The sequence below is a fragment of the Myotis yumanensis genome, unplaced genomic scaffold, assembly GCF_028538775.1.
Source record: "Myotis yumanensis isolate MYYU_CA2020_CCGP unplaced genomic scaffold, mMyoYum1.0.hap1 SCAF_2, whole genome shotgun sequence".
NCBI lineage: Eukaryota > Metazoa > Chordata > Mammalia > Chiroptera > Vespertilionidae > Myotis > Myotis yumanensis.
The window spans coordinates 189,842,919-189,858,216 of NW_027223753.1; the positions used below are offsets into that span (position 1 = coordinate 189,842,919).

The following is a 15,298-nucleotide window of genomic DNA, read 5'->3' on the forward strand; positions in this document are numbered from 1 at the left end:
CCTACCTACCTTAATGAATGTTTAATTACATAAAACTTGTATATATGTGTTGTAATATATTTTGTTCTTTTTAAATCTAAATTTATATCTATATCTATATCTATCTATACCTATACCTATCTATATCTATATCTATATCTATACCTATCTCTATATCTATATCTATATCTATCATATATATGTATATATACATATATATATATATATATATATGTATATATAATCAATTTCAGAGAGGAAGGGAGAGGGAAACAGAGATAGAAACATCAATGATGATGATCATTGATTAGGTGCTTCCTGCATGGCCCCTATTGAGGATCGAGCTCACAACCCAGGCATGTGCCCAGACGAAGAATCAAACTGCTATCTTCTGACTCATAGGTCTATGCTCAACCGCTGAGCCATGCCAGCTGAGCTATTTTGGTCTTTTAGGAAATAACTATAGCATTTGAGAAAAACTGTTCATCCAAATGGGTTTATATTTCACATAGTGTTACACCCAATCACTTGCTGAAGGCTCACATATGGAATTGTCACAAATATTTTAAAAACCTGTTTTGTAGAATAAAATAACTTCAAATAAAGTATTGCTGAAAAGACAACACAATTTAACAGCATGACTGAAGTCCTTAAGATGCAGAAATAAAAATTAACAATCCTTTGAGTTTAGACTACATCCAAGATATTGTTAAGTAAAATCTGTAATGTTAAAAGACAGTAACAAAAAATATTTCTTTTAATAGATCTAAAAGATGATTTAATTTTACTGTTTTTTATCTAAGGATTTCAAATTGTGAAAATATAAATTTTGTCAATAGCTTCTCATGTTATGAGACAGAAATATATACCTAGCTTGAATATGTATAAAGTAAGCCAAAATTCCACTATTAAATGAGTTTAAATAATGCTGCTATAGAAAACTAGGCAAAAGTTTTACATTTGAAGAAGAGTGAGATCAAATTAATAAATATATGAAATCTTCATAAGCAAATAGGAAGTGTTTTGGAACAGACAAAATTAATAAAAACTCTTTGGCATCTCAGCTGACTCAGGTCTGTGGGAATTCTTTCCTTAGATTTATTAAACTGCTACAGATGGATAAATAACAACATATATTTGTTAAAATTACTCCTTTTTTTCTTGAAATCCTATAGTCTCCAAGGTGAGAATGTGATATAAAGTGGTTGCATTTCCTTCAGAAAACAAGTTATTTGCATTCTTTTACAAAAACAGACCTCTTCAAAATAAAATAAAAGAGATACAGGGAACATAAATAATAAAATCTTTACAAAATTTGCTAATTTCAAAATATATGAGCACATTGGACTTTTTCCCTTTTGAGTAATTCAATAGACATATTTTCCCTATTCTTTCCATTTAGTGTAAGTACCATGTGTACATCATACATGAAACAAGCATAAAATGATTTTAAAAGGTGATAAGAAGACAGACTGGCTAGGGGCTTCAGGACACAAGGAACCACATAGTAGCGTGTCTCATGGATTTTCATTTTGTTTCCTTTATCTCCAAAATGCCAGCAAGCTCAGACAAAACAAGGCCTAACAAAAGTTAGGTCTCTCTAGCAATGATATCAGGAAAAAGACAGCCTAGCAGGTCAGAAACATTTCAGGCATTAACCACTCTATTCCAGTCAAGAAGCCAACTCTCTCTCTCTCTCTCTCTCTCTCTCTCTCTCTCTTATCTCACTTCAACTGTGGTCCCATCTCTATCCATTCCAGCAGAGGCCAACTGGGGAGTCTGGACTTTTCGTCTTTTCAGGTTGTTACCAGACATCACAACAGTGGCCTCAAAAAGGTCAAGTGGGAAAGTGGGAAGTCAGCACTTCCATCCCCCCACCTCCCACTGCAGCATCAATGGAGACCACTGAGGAGCCTGGACTTACCCCAATACCCAGCAGTAAGGAGGTGCTGCTTTCTCTCCTCGCTAGGGGTGGTGTCAGAAGAAGCACAATGGTAAAGACTCTCACCAGCATTCACAGTAGTGAGACCACTGCCACCTCCCTTAGTGATGTCTGAGAAACTAATAATCAATAGTTAAGAGGAGCCTAAAGAAATATGACCACTAAATGCAGCATAGTGTTATTAGAAGGGATGAACCAAAAACAGGTCATTAAGTAAAACTAATGTGATATAAATAAACTTTAACCTTGAGTTAATAATAATGTATCAATATGGATTATTAATCTAAAAAATGTCTACACCAACATAAGATATTTATAATAGGGGAAACTGGGTCAGGATATATGGGAACTCTCTGTACTATCTTCTCAATTGTTGAGTGTTTCCCTCCACGTCCCACGTGGATTAGGGTTTGGGATCTGAAAGGGGAGCCGCACACAAATGAGAGAGAAAAGAAACAAGAGACAAGAGACAATTTGGAAATGTTGGGGAGCCAGGCGGGCAAGTCCAACTCAAGGAGAGGAACTTCCACTCATGCTCACGCTGCTCCAACCTTTTATTTGATCTGGGGTAGCCCTAGGGTAAGGAGGTTTCAATGACACACAGATACTATCATGATTAAAGGTAGGGAGGTTGCTTCAGCTATTTACATGAATAAAGGTAGGGAGGTTGCTTCAGCTATTTATATGAATAAAGGTAGGGAGGTTGCTTCAGCTACCATTATCTAGATTAACTGGGTGGTGCACAGTCCTGACCTTTGCTAGGACTTCAAAGGTTACTAACTTTTGGGGGTCTCTGTCTATACTCAATTAGTGAAGACCATAAATGGACTCCGGCACTCAATTTTTCTATAAACCTAAAATTATTCTTAAAAGTAGTCTATGAAACACAAAAACATGCATATGTACACACACACACACTTTAAAGTGAAGAGGCAAGATATAGAGTGGATGAAAATATCTGAATATATACATCCAACATAGGTCCAATGTACAAAATATATAAAACACTATTACAAATCAATAAAAGACAGATGACCTTAAGTTTTTAAAATTGGTCAAGAGATATGTTCAGGCTTATAAAACAAACAAAAAAATAATGAAATGGTAATCAACATGGGAAATAGTGCTCAATCTTATTAGCCAGCAGGTAAAAACAAAATAATTCTATCAAAAGCCCATGGGAAAATGTCAAATAAAGGAGCCAGAACAAATAAAGTGTTGAAGAGAAGGTAAAACAACTCTACTGTTGGGATGATTCATTTTTATAAACATTTTGGAAAACAGTTTGGGATTATCTACTAAAGCTGAACAAATGAATATTCCAAGATCTAGTAATTATAGTCCAAAAAATATAAAAGTATATATGCATGCATGTCTCAGAGATGCTCACATGTAATTGTAGTAGTATAGTTACTATTATTTTCAAACTGAAACCTATCCAAATATCCAATAACAGTAGATTGTATAAATATAGTACAATTACACAAAGGAATACTAAAACAGTGAAGAGAATGTTCTACAGTGGTACATAATAATATGAATGAATTTCACAAGGATGAAATTGAGCAAATGAAATCTGACACCAAAGACTTTTAAGTTCTAAAACAGAGGACTTAGATTTCAAAGAGCTTGGGGAAGTGGGGCTTCTAGAGCTCTGCTAATTTTCTGTTTCTTGATCAGAAACAGAATATTGTAGTAATTTTCAATTATTTCAATAATTTTCTGGTTCCAGTGGGAGGGTTGCTTTGTGACCTTCATCTAGCTGCGACATATGCACTTTTCTGTATGCATATTATAATTAAACTAGAGGCCCGGTGCATGCACTCGTGCGTGGGTGGGATTCCTTGGCCTGGCCACCAATCAGGGCCAGTCGGTTGGGGGGGTCAGGGGGAGAGGGATTGCGGGAGGTTGGCTGTGGGAGTGCACTGACTACCAGGGGGCAGCTCCTGCATTGAGCATCTACCCCCTGGTGGTCAATGTGTGTCATAGCTATCAGCTGGTCGTCTGGTCATCTGGTTGTTTGGTTGTATATATATATATAACTTTTTTGTTAATCATTACCTGAGAATATATTTTATTGGTTTTTAGAGAGTGGAAGGGAGGATAGGGGTAGGGGGAGAAAGATGAGAGAGAGACAGAGAGAGAGAGAGGGAGGGAGATTGGTTGCCTCGCACACATGCCTCAGGGCTAGGGATTGAATCACAAAATTTTGGTGCACTATCTAGTGAGCTACACTGGCCAATGATTAAATAAAACTTTTTAGAAAGTGAAAAAATTGATTAGTTTTATATATACAAACACAAAAGAATTTTATAATATGTTTTGGAGGGAAAAGCATGTTATAGTATAGTGTAAATCTATATGTATACTTTTGAAGCCATACAAATAAAAAAAACATATATGTATAAAAATAAAAACAAATAATAAACATCTGGAAGTGGCAGAAATTGCACTTTACTTCTTGCAACTTTATGTCTGAATAGACAGCATTTACCCCCTTAAAACAGAAATGATTATAAGAAAATAACACACTATATTAGCCAGGGTTCTCCAGAGAATACCACTCAAAACTCACTAGGATGGCTACAATATATTTTTTTAAAAAAGCATTCATGAAAATGTTTAAAAATTGGACCCATCGTACATTGCTTTTGGAAATGTGGAATAGTGAGGCCACGTTGGAAAACGTTTTTGGCAGTTCCTCAACATGCTAAGCATAGAGTTACCAGATGACCCAGAAGTTCCACTTCTAGGTGCATACCCAAAAGAAATGGAAACATGTTCACACGAAAAAACTTGTACATAATGTTCATAGTAGCGTTATTCATAAGAGCCTCAAACCGGAAACAACCCAAATACTCCTCCACTGATGAATGGGTAAACAAAATGTGGTATACCCACACACTAGAATATAGCATACTTAAAACTTTAAAATGTTATGCTAAGTGAAAGAAGCCAATCACAAAAGACCAGATATTATGACTGCATTTATGTGAAATGTCCTCCCCCCCCCCAACCCCCGCCCATAGGCATATCCCTGGAGGCATATCCATACAGAAATCAGATTAATTACTACCTGGGGCTTGGGCGAGAGGACATAGAGGGGGCACTGGGAAAGGGAGGCTATCGTTAATGAGTATGGGTTTAAAGTCCTGCAATTGGCTCCTCTCTGAGGAGGCGTGGCTAGGCCCTGGGGGGCGTGGCTAGACTCAGCTTAAAGCCCAGCTGAGGAGCAGCAGCCCACACTGTGGTGGCTGTTTCCTGTGGAGGCATGGAGGAGTGCGCTTGCATCTGTGGCATGGGCTCTTTGCAAGAATGTCGATGTCCTCAGCAGCGCCAAGGCCCAGCTGAGATGGCAGGGGCTGAGGGCAAGCCTTCCCCGGCCCTGGCCCTGGCAGAAAAAAACCTCGAGGCGGACAGGGCAGCTCGGTGCTGTTTGGAAAGTGGAGGAATCGAGATCCCCATGCTGCCCCGGCCGCCCCCGCACTGCTCGCTGCAGGACCTGCCAGTGGAGGTGCTGGTGGAGATCTTCGCCCAGCTCCTGGCGCCGATCTGCTCAGCCTGGCCCAGGTCTGCACCAAATTCCACCACATCCTGCACACCGACAGCATCTGGAGACGGCGCTGCCGCGAAGAGTTTGGCATTCATGAAAACTCGCAGAACCTGGAGATGATGGGTATGTCTTATCAAGAAGTCTATGTGAAGCTGTTCCACCCATACAGACACATTTTGGGATTGTGGCAGCAAGATACTGACTATAGAGGATATAGAGGACTGCTGAATGTCGTGGTGGATGGCTTATGCATTACTGGCTGGAACTACAGGCCTTGCCTTAACACCCATGTGCATGGCCCAATGCATTTCCAGCCCTCGTTCAGAATTCGCCTGAAGGAGAGGAAATCAGCCGTGATGGAGTGCATGGAAGGCCGCCTCAGGAGGCCCTACCACCTCCACATGCAGATTTGGAAGGACAGGTTCACCATGCAGTGCAAGAAGATAGACCGCCAAACCTATTTACCAAGGCGGCTTAGGAGAGAACGGGGGCTGGGACTGGTGCAAAAGGACAGACATGAGTATGACTGCCTGACCTACCGCCGCCTCTACCTCCCGCCGAGCCACCCGGACGACCTCATCAGGCCAGGCCTCTTCCAAGGCAAATGCGATTTCTACGGCCTAACGAATGTCTTGCTCAGCTTCCATGGGAAGTATGCCAGGGTCACCCAGATCACGGGAAACTCCATCGAGAGGTTAGAGATCCACCTCATGCGCCGCATCCAGCTGCCAGAGGGCGAGTTCTTCCGCAACTTCAAGGAGCTCTCCCGGGTGGTCAAGAAGATTGACAAGCAGGTGATCCGGGAGCAGCAGCAGCTGCAGCAAGAAGACAGGACTGAGGAAAGCGAGGGTCATGGCTGGCAGAGCCCTGCCCAGCCCAGCGTCAGGGAGTCCGGGGCTGCAGCTTTGGAGGAGCAGCCTGTTCCCTTTGTTCTGCCTGTGGGCGTGGTATCAGGAGATCAGAACTACCCTCGAACCTGCAGGATGTGTTTCTATGGCATGGACACTGTTACTTCAGATGGCTTTGCCTACCCCAGGGGCTTCCCTGGAGTCTTCATCCTGTTCGATGAGAACCACTTCGGGTTCATCTGCCTGGATATGAAATTCTTCATGCTGTACGGCAGAGTCCAGAACACCTTCCAGAATGTGGAGGCACCATCCCCGCAGGCCTTCCTGGAGATGCTCAAGAACATTCAGTCCTAAAAGAAACAAATAAACTAATCATGACTTTGGATGACTCAATGAACTGCTAATGACCTGGACAATCATTTTGTTGAGTGTTTCCCTCCACGTCCAATATATATTTTATTGATTTTTTACAGAGAGGAAGGGAGAGAGATAGAGTTAGAAACATCGATGAGAGAGAAACATTGATCAGCTGCCTCCTCCACACCTCCCACCGGGGATGTGCCCTGCAACCAAGGCACATGCCCTTGACTGGAATCTAACCTGGGACCCTCCAGTCCGTAGGCCAACGCTCTATCCACTGAGCCAAATCGGTCAGGGCCAGACTTTATGTATTAATTATGTGCCTGAATTGCTCTGTCATCAAAGCAACTTTCTTTTTTGTTGTTGTTGTTGTTGTTTTAGAATTTGTTACATTAAAGTTAATAACTGCACCAATAAATATCTACTAATCTTTTATTTTAGTGTTTGTCTACTTTTCTTTTAAAGTGAACCATCGCTGATAAAATGAATGAGAGGAAAAAATGGGGAATAGAAAAAAAAGAATGAGGATATTTGCCGGAAGCCGGTCCATCCTTGCTGCTTAACACAGTTGCTGCAGGAGAGAGGCATCTGCGCGGCATATGTTTCCATGGACCTGGCATATATAGCATACTGTTCTTAATATGTTTGCTCCCTTTAGTGCCATGTGTTTTAACCAAGGTCACCTCTCTGAGAAAGGTTGTTTCCCCAGGTGGGGATTTTTCCCTGAGGTTAGGGAGGGGATAAAACCCCTTAATTAAGTGCCAGGCTGGTAGTTAAGCTACATAATCTTTACTCCCTGGAAAGGAGATAAGAAACGCCCTAACCTTTGTAATAGAATTGACAGGATTAAAATCGGCTGGTATAAATACGAATGTAACAAGACAATAAACATCAGAACCTCATCAGTTCCTAACCAGAGCTCTGACCAGAACTTTGGCTGGAAATCCTGGCTATAGGTCCTGACTAGGCTGCTGATCAACTGAAGGCTGTCTTCGTGTCATTCCTTCTTCGCCGACTCTGTCCACACCTTTGGGGACCCCTGGACCCGCTGGGATTGGACCCCAGCAGATATTCTATTTTTTTCCCCCTCTAACCATAGCAGCAGCCTCTGTCTCTCCTTTGATCTATTGACGTGCCTTTGACCTTCCTACACAGATTTCTTCCTAGGGCAGTGGCGTCTCTAGCTCTCTCAATCCTGGGAGAGAAAAGATGATTGGATCTCTTCACTAGCCAATCAAGCCCTCCTAGCGCCCAACACCAGCTGCACTCACATTCCTAGGTTCTCCTTGACCCACCAGACACACTTGTACCCTTGGAGTCCATCCCTCAAAATCCCATCAATACAGGATCCTAAAAGAAGAGTCTTTACACCCATTACCCAGTTACATACCAATAATAATATAGGGTTATTCTTCAAAGGAGGGATTGAGAAATTTTAGTGTTTAAATAATCGAAGTCAGTGTCTGTGGCAGGTGGAATTTACACCCTTCTATCATATAAACCACCCTAAATGTCTATTCCTGACAAAAGGCAGATCAAATTCCTCCCAGGGCACTAAGAGAACCCTCAAAGGTGAGAGTGTTTCTCTAGGAGGAATCCAGAAAAATGGAGAGAAGGGATCTAGCTGGTCTCACCATGAGAATGGAAGCCTGTCTGAATGGGCAGGGCCAGTCTCAGCCCATAGAAAAATTATGTTCATAGTGGGCAGATCCTGTGAACTTTTTTTTGAGGCCATCCATTCACCCAAGGAACTAGCAAGGTTAGTCACTTGAAAGTGAAGAATTGAGGTCAACTGAAAGTGAAGAACTCCAGTCCATCCTTGCTCACATGTAGGAGCCCATTCCTACTAGGGGCCTGAGAGATTTGGCAGAGGCTGAGTTAAGGCTGAGCATAGAATAGATCTCCCTTATGGAGTTCAAGGTCAAGTCAACCTACAGTCAATAACTGCTCTAAACTATAATAAAATACCACTCAACACTCACTAGGATGGCTATAATATATTTTTTTTAAAAAGCATTCATGCTGAAACCGGTTTGGCCCAGTGGATAGAGCGTCGGCCTGCAGACTGAAGGGTCCCAGGTTCGATTCTAGTCAAGGGCATGTACCTCATCGATGTTTCTAACTCTCTATCTCTCTCCCTTCCTCTATTTAAAAAATCAATAACATATATTTAAAAAAAGCATTCATGAGAATGTTTAAAAGTTTGACCCATCGTGCACTGCTTTTGAAAATGTGAAATAGTGAGGCCACGTTGGAAAACGTTTTTGGCAGTTCCTCAACATGCTAAGCATAGAGTTACCAGATGACCCAGAAGTTCCACTTCTAGGTGCATACCCAAAAGAAATGGAAACATGTTCACACGAAAAAACTTGTACATAATGTTCATAGTAGCGTTATTCATAAGAGCCTCAAACCGGAAACAACCCAAATACTCCTCCACTGATGAATGGGTAAACAAAATGTGGTATACCCATACACTAGAATATAGCATACTTAAAACTTTAAAATGTTATGCTAAGTGAAAGAAGCCAGTCACAAAAGACCAGATATTAAGACTGCATTTATGTGAAATGTCCCCAGGGGTCCCCAAAGGTGTGGACTGAGTCGGCGAAGAAGGAATGGCATGGGGTCAGCGTTCAGTTGATCAGCATAGCGAGGTTCTCCCTCCAGGATCTCAAGCCAGGAACTCCAGCCGAGTTCTGGTCAGGATCTCCAGCGAAGTTCTGGTCTCCAGTGAAGTTCTGGTTAGGATCCAGCCAAGCTCTGGTCAGGATCTCCAGCCAGGTTCTGTAGCCATGTTCTCTTGCTAGGTTCTCCATCCAGCTTCTCCAGCCAGGTTCTAGCCAGGTTTGGTCCCCATGTTCTGTCTAGGTTCTCCAGCCAAGATCTGTAGCCAGGTTCTGTCCAGGATCTTTTGCCATGTTCTCTGGCTAGGTTCTGGTTAGGATCTGATGAGGATCTGATGTTTATTGTCTTGTTACATCCGTATTTATACCAGCCGATTTTAATCCTGTCAATTTCTATTACAAAGGTTAGGGCGTTTCTTATCTCCATTCCAGGGAGTAAAGATTATGTAGCTTAACTACCCGCCTGACACTTAATTAAGGGGTTGTATCCCCTCCCTAACCTCAGGGAAAAATCCCTACCTGGGGAAACAACCTTTCTCAGAGAGGTGACCTTTGTTAAAACACAAAGCGCAAAGAAGGTGAGCAAACATATTAAGAACAGTATGCCATATACACCAGGTCCCTTGAAACATATGCTGTGCAGATGTTTCTTCTTTGCAGCGACTGTGTCAAGCAGCAAGGATGGACTGGCTCCCGGCAAATTCCCCCTTTTTTATTTTTTAAATGATAGCGCATGTAAATCAGTGGCCACCTCTCGGATTGGGCTGTTTAAGACTCAGAAGAAGACTGACAAGCAATGATAGTGAGCATAGCTATAAACATAGTGGGTGGAGTGCACACAGAGCCTTGTTCCTATAGAAGGTTGCTGGCCTCTTTAGTCAAGGGATTTCAGCTGTCCTCAAGTTGGTGGTTTGGTTGTCCTTGTTGATCTGGCTAGCGGGCAACGTCATTGGCGACAGGCTTCCCGAAGCATCAGCGAGTTGAAGGGCTGCATCAAAGGGTCCATCAGGGCAGAGTCAGCTGTGTCCTCTGGGTTGGGCCGATATGGATGATACCAGGAGGAGGAGGATGAGGAGGAGATGGAGGGTGGTGTGACATAAGGTCGGATTAATGGTCTGGAATCCACACAGGTGAGTCTGCATCCTGTGGAAATATACAAGCATCTCCTCTCCCCCAGGTTAAAAGTACATCAGGTCCCTTCCAGGCTCCTGTAAGTAAGTCTTTCCATTTGACAAAATAAGTGAATTTCTGCTAAATGAAAGTTTCTTTTGCTGATTTACCCAGAGTCCTCGGACTTGGCTGGGAGAGTAGCTTCTACTTCTTGCTTTTCTACCATCTGGTGGGCCTCAGTTGTTAACTTCTTCAGCTGACCCCATGTTGGCACCTCAGTCCCTTGCATAGCCTTTCTTTTCTTCTTTTTTCCACTTTTCTGTCATCGGGGCAACTCTAAGTCTTTGGAACGATGGGACAAGGAGCTCCTCTGGGTCCATTGTGGTGACGCACGTAATGCATTTACTCAATCCAAGGCAGGCATTAAAAAGAAAAACCCCAAATGCTCTCTTGTATCCATTTTAAGAGTAGGATTGGCGCTTTCCGCTATTACCTGAGTCCTGATCTATCACCCCAGGGAGAGCTTTCCAATCCTGCACTTTCCCGGGGTGGAAAGGCTGCAGTGGGGTTAAGGATAAGGCTCCTTGGGCCTACCTTCTCCCATGCCTCTACATTTACCTTTCCTTCCTCAGAAAAGCATGGACATACTTCTTGTATAAAACATTCCGTCTGACTGGGAGTAACCTTAACTCCTCTGCTAGCAAGCATATGTGTTAAAAGATCAATACAGAGTCTTTTTTCTTTAGACTCAGTATGGCACATCTTCTCAATCTAAGTTCTGTACTATCCACCTTCTTTCCCTACTTATCCTCTATAGGGGGGTCTGTAGCACCCTGGTGGAGTCCTATCTGTCCCGAGTGTGGGGGTTCTCAATGCGGGGCGGCTTATCTAGGGGAATCCTGTTCCAGGGGTTCCCAAAGGTGTGGACGGAGTCGGCGAAAACTATCCACCCTCATCCTACGGTGGAGTCCTATCCGTCCCGAGAGTGGGGCTTACCTAGAGGAATGGGGAGCTTACCTGTTCAGGCGCCATATGTTGGGGTCCAACCCCAGCAGGTCCAGGGGTCCCCAAAGGTGTGGCAGAGTCGGCGAAGAAGGAATGACACGGAGGCTGCGTTCAGTTGATCATCATAGTCGGGTTCTCTTGTCAGGGTCTCCCGCCATGTTCTGTCTAGGTTCTCCAGCCAGGTTCTATAGCCAGGTTCTGTCCAGGATCTTTTGCCATGTTCTCTCCCTAGGTTCTCCCTCTAGGTTCTGTCTCTAGGTTCTGTCCAAGTTCTCTTGCTAGGTTCTGTTTCTAGGTTCTGTGTGTGATCTCCAGCCAAGTCCTGTCTCTAGGTTTTGTGTTTCGGTTCTGACTCTAGGTTCTTCAGCCAGGTTCTCTCACTATGTTCTGTTTCTAGGTTCTGTCTCTCCAAGTTCAAGACTTACTTACAGGAGCCTGGAAGGGACCTGATGTACTTTTAACCTGGGGGAGAGGAGATGCTTGTATATTTCCACAAGATGCAGACTCACCTGTGTGGATTCCAGGCCGTCTAATCCGACCTTATATCACACCACCCTCCGTCTCCTCCTCATCCTCCTCCTCCCCGGTATCATTTAAAAAATAAAAAAGGGGGAATTTGCTGGGAGCCGGTCCATCCTTGCTGTTTCAAGGGACCTGGCATATATGGCATACTGTTCTTAATATGTTTGCTCACCTTCTTGGTGCTATGTGTTTTAACCAAGGTCACCTCTCCGAGAAAGGTGGTTTTCCCAGGTAGGGATTTTCCCCTGAAGTTAGGGAGGGGATAAAACTCCTTAACTAAGTGCCAGGCGGGTAGTTAATCACTTTAACTACAAACAATCATGCTTGAGCTACATAATCTTTACTCCCTGGAATGGAGATAAGAAACTCCCTAACTTTTGGAATAGAAATTGATAGGATTAAAATCAACTGGTATAAATACAGATGTAACAAGACAGCAGAACACAGAACCTAGACTCAGAACTTAGAGACAGAACCTAGCGAGAGAACATGGCAAAAGATCCTGGACAGAACCTGGCTACAGATCTTGGCTGGAGAACCTAGACAGAACATGGCAACCAAACCTGGCTAGAACCTGGCTGGAGAACCTGGCTGGAGAAGCTGGATGGAGAACCTAGCAAGAGAACATGGCTACAGAACCTGGCTGGAGATCCTGACCAGAACTTGGCTGGATCCTAACCAGAACTTCGCTGGAGACCAGAACTCGGCTGGAGTTCCTGGCTTGAGATCCTGGAGGGAGAACCTTGCTATGCTGATCGCTGACCCCATGCCATTCCTTCTTCGCCGACTCCATCCACACCTTTGGGGACCCCTGGACCTGCTGGGGTTGGACCCCAGCATATAGGCATATCCCTGGAGGCATATCCATACAGAAATCAGAGTAGTTACTGCCTGGGCCTAGGGTGGGAGGACAGGGAGAGGGCACTGGGAAAGGGAGGCGACTGTTAATGAGTATGGGTTTAAAGTCCTACAGTTGGCTCCTCTCTGAGGGGGCGTGGCTAGACCCTGGGGGACGTGGCTAGACCCAGTTTAAAGCCAAATGAGGAGCAACACTGTGGTGGCTGTTACAGGTGGAAGCATGGCTGAGTGCGCTTGCATCTGTGGCATGGGCTCTTTGCAGGGATGTCGATGTCCTCAGCAGCGCCAAGGCCCAGCTGAGATGGCAGGGGCTGAGGGCAAGCCTTCCCCGGCCCTGGCCCTGGCAGAAAAGAACCTTGAGGCGGACAGGGCAGCTCGGTGCTGTTTGGAGAGTGGAGGAATCGAGATCCCCATGCTGCCCCGGCCGCCCCCGCACTGCTCGCTGCAGGACCTGCCAGTGGAGGTGCTGGTGGAGATCTTCGCCAAGCTCCTGGCGCCGATCTGCTCAGCCTGGCCCAGGTCTGCACCAAATTCCACCACATCCTGCACACCGACAGCATCTGGAGACGGCGCTGCCGCGAAGAGTTTGGCATTCATGACAACTCGCAGAACCTGGAGATGATGGGTATGTCTTATCAAGAAGTCTATGTGAAGCTGTTTCACCCATACAGACACATTTTGGGATTGTGGCAGCTAGATACTGACTATAGAGGATATAGAAGACTGCTGAATGTCGTGGTGGATGGCTTATGCATTACTGGCTGGATCTACCGGCCTGGCCTTATCACCCATATGCATGGCCCAATACATTTCCAGCCCTCCTTCAGAATCCGCCTGAAGGAGAGGAAATCAGCCGTAGTGGAGTGCATGGAAGGCTGCCTCAGTAGGCCCCACCACCTCCACATGAAGATTTGGAAGGACAGGTTCACCATGCAGTGCAAGAAGATAGACCGCCAAACCTATTTACCAAGGCAGCTTTTGGGAGAATGGAGGCGGGTGCTTGTGCAGAAGGACAGACATGAGTATGACTGCCTGACCTACCGCCACCTCTACCTCCCGCCGAGCCACCCGGATGACCTCATCAGGCCAGGCCTCTTCCAAGGCAAATATGATCCCTACGGCACAACAACTGTCATGCTCAGCTTCCATGGGAAGTATGCCAGGGTCACCCAGATCATGGGAAACTCCATCGAGAGGTTAGAGATCCACCTCATGCGCCGCATCCAGCTGCCAGAGGGCGAGTTCTTCCACAACTTCAAGAAGCTCTCCAGGGTGGTCAAGAAGATTGACAAGCAGGTGATCCGGGAGCAGTAGCAGCTGCAAGAAGAAGGGATTGAGGAAAGCGAGGGTCATGGCTGGTAGAGCCCTGCCCAGCCCAGCGACAGGGAGTCCGGGGCTGCAGCTTTGGAGGAGCAGCCTGTTCCCTTTGTTCTGCCTGTTGGCTTGTACTCAGGAGACCGGAACTACCTCCAAACCTGCAGGATGTGTTTCTATGGCGTGGAAATTTTTACTGATATCTTAGACTTAGATGGCTTCGCCTACCCCAGGCGCTTCCCTGGAGTCTGCATCCTGTTTGATGAGAACCACTTCAGGTTCATCTGCCTGGATATGAAACACTTCATGCTGTACGGCAGAGTCCAGAACACCTTCCAGAATGTGGAGGCACCATTCCCACAGGCCTTCCTGGAGATGCTCAAGAACATTCAGTCCTGACCCCCTGGGAGGAGAAGCTTGCATGCACTTTGAAGATATGACCTTCTGACCAGGTTACCCACCTTGGTTGGTTTTTTTAATCCTCACCCGAGGATATTTTCCCATTGATGTTTAGAGAGAGTCGGGGAGAGAGGGAAAGACAGAAATAATCAATGTGAGAGAAACAGACCAGGGCCAGGCTGGGTAGGAACCAACAATTGAGGTAGAAATAAACCTTAAACCAGTGGTCTCAACTTTCCTAATGCTGCGACCTTTTAATACAGTTCCTCATGTTGTGGTGACCCCTGCTGGGGTCCATCCCCAGCAGGTCCAGGGGTCCCCAAAGGTGTGGACGGAGTCGGCGATGAGGGAATGACACAAAGACAGCCTTCAGTTGATCAGCAGCCTAGTCAGGATCTCTAGCCAAGTTCTGGTCAGGATCTCCAGCGAAGTTCTGGTTAGGATCTCCAGCCAGGTGCTGTGTCCATGTTCTCTTGCTAGGTTCTCCATCCAGGTTCTCCAGCCAGGTTCTAGCCAGGTTCGGTCGCCATGTTCTGTCTAGGTTCTCCAGCCACGATCTGTAGCCAGGTTCTGTCCAGGATCTTTTGCCATGTTCTCTCGCTAGGTTCTGTCTCTAGGTTCTGTCTAGGATCTCCAGCCAAGTCCTATCTCTTGGTTCTCTCTCTAGGTTCTCTGTCTTGTTGTCTTGTTACATCTGTATTTATACCAGTTTATTTTAATCCTGTCAATTTCTATTGCAAAGGTTAGGGAGTTTCTTATCTCCATTCCAGGGAGTAAAGAT

The 15,298-nt window shown here is 44.9% G+C and overlaps 1 pseudogene; it reads left to right on the forward strand.

Moving 5' to 3' along the window:
* Nucleotides 1–5,593: 5,593 nt before the first annotated feature.
* On the forward strand, nucleotides 5,594–6,676 carry LOC139002681 (F-box only protein 31 pseudogene; annotated as a pseudogene).
* Nucleotides 6,677–15,298: the final 8,622 nt, after the last annotated feature.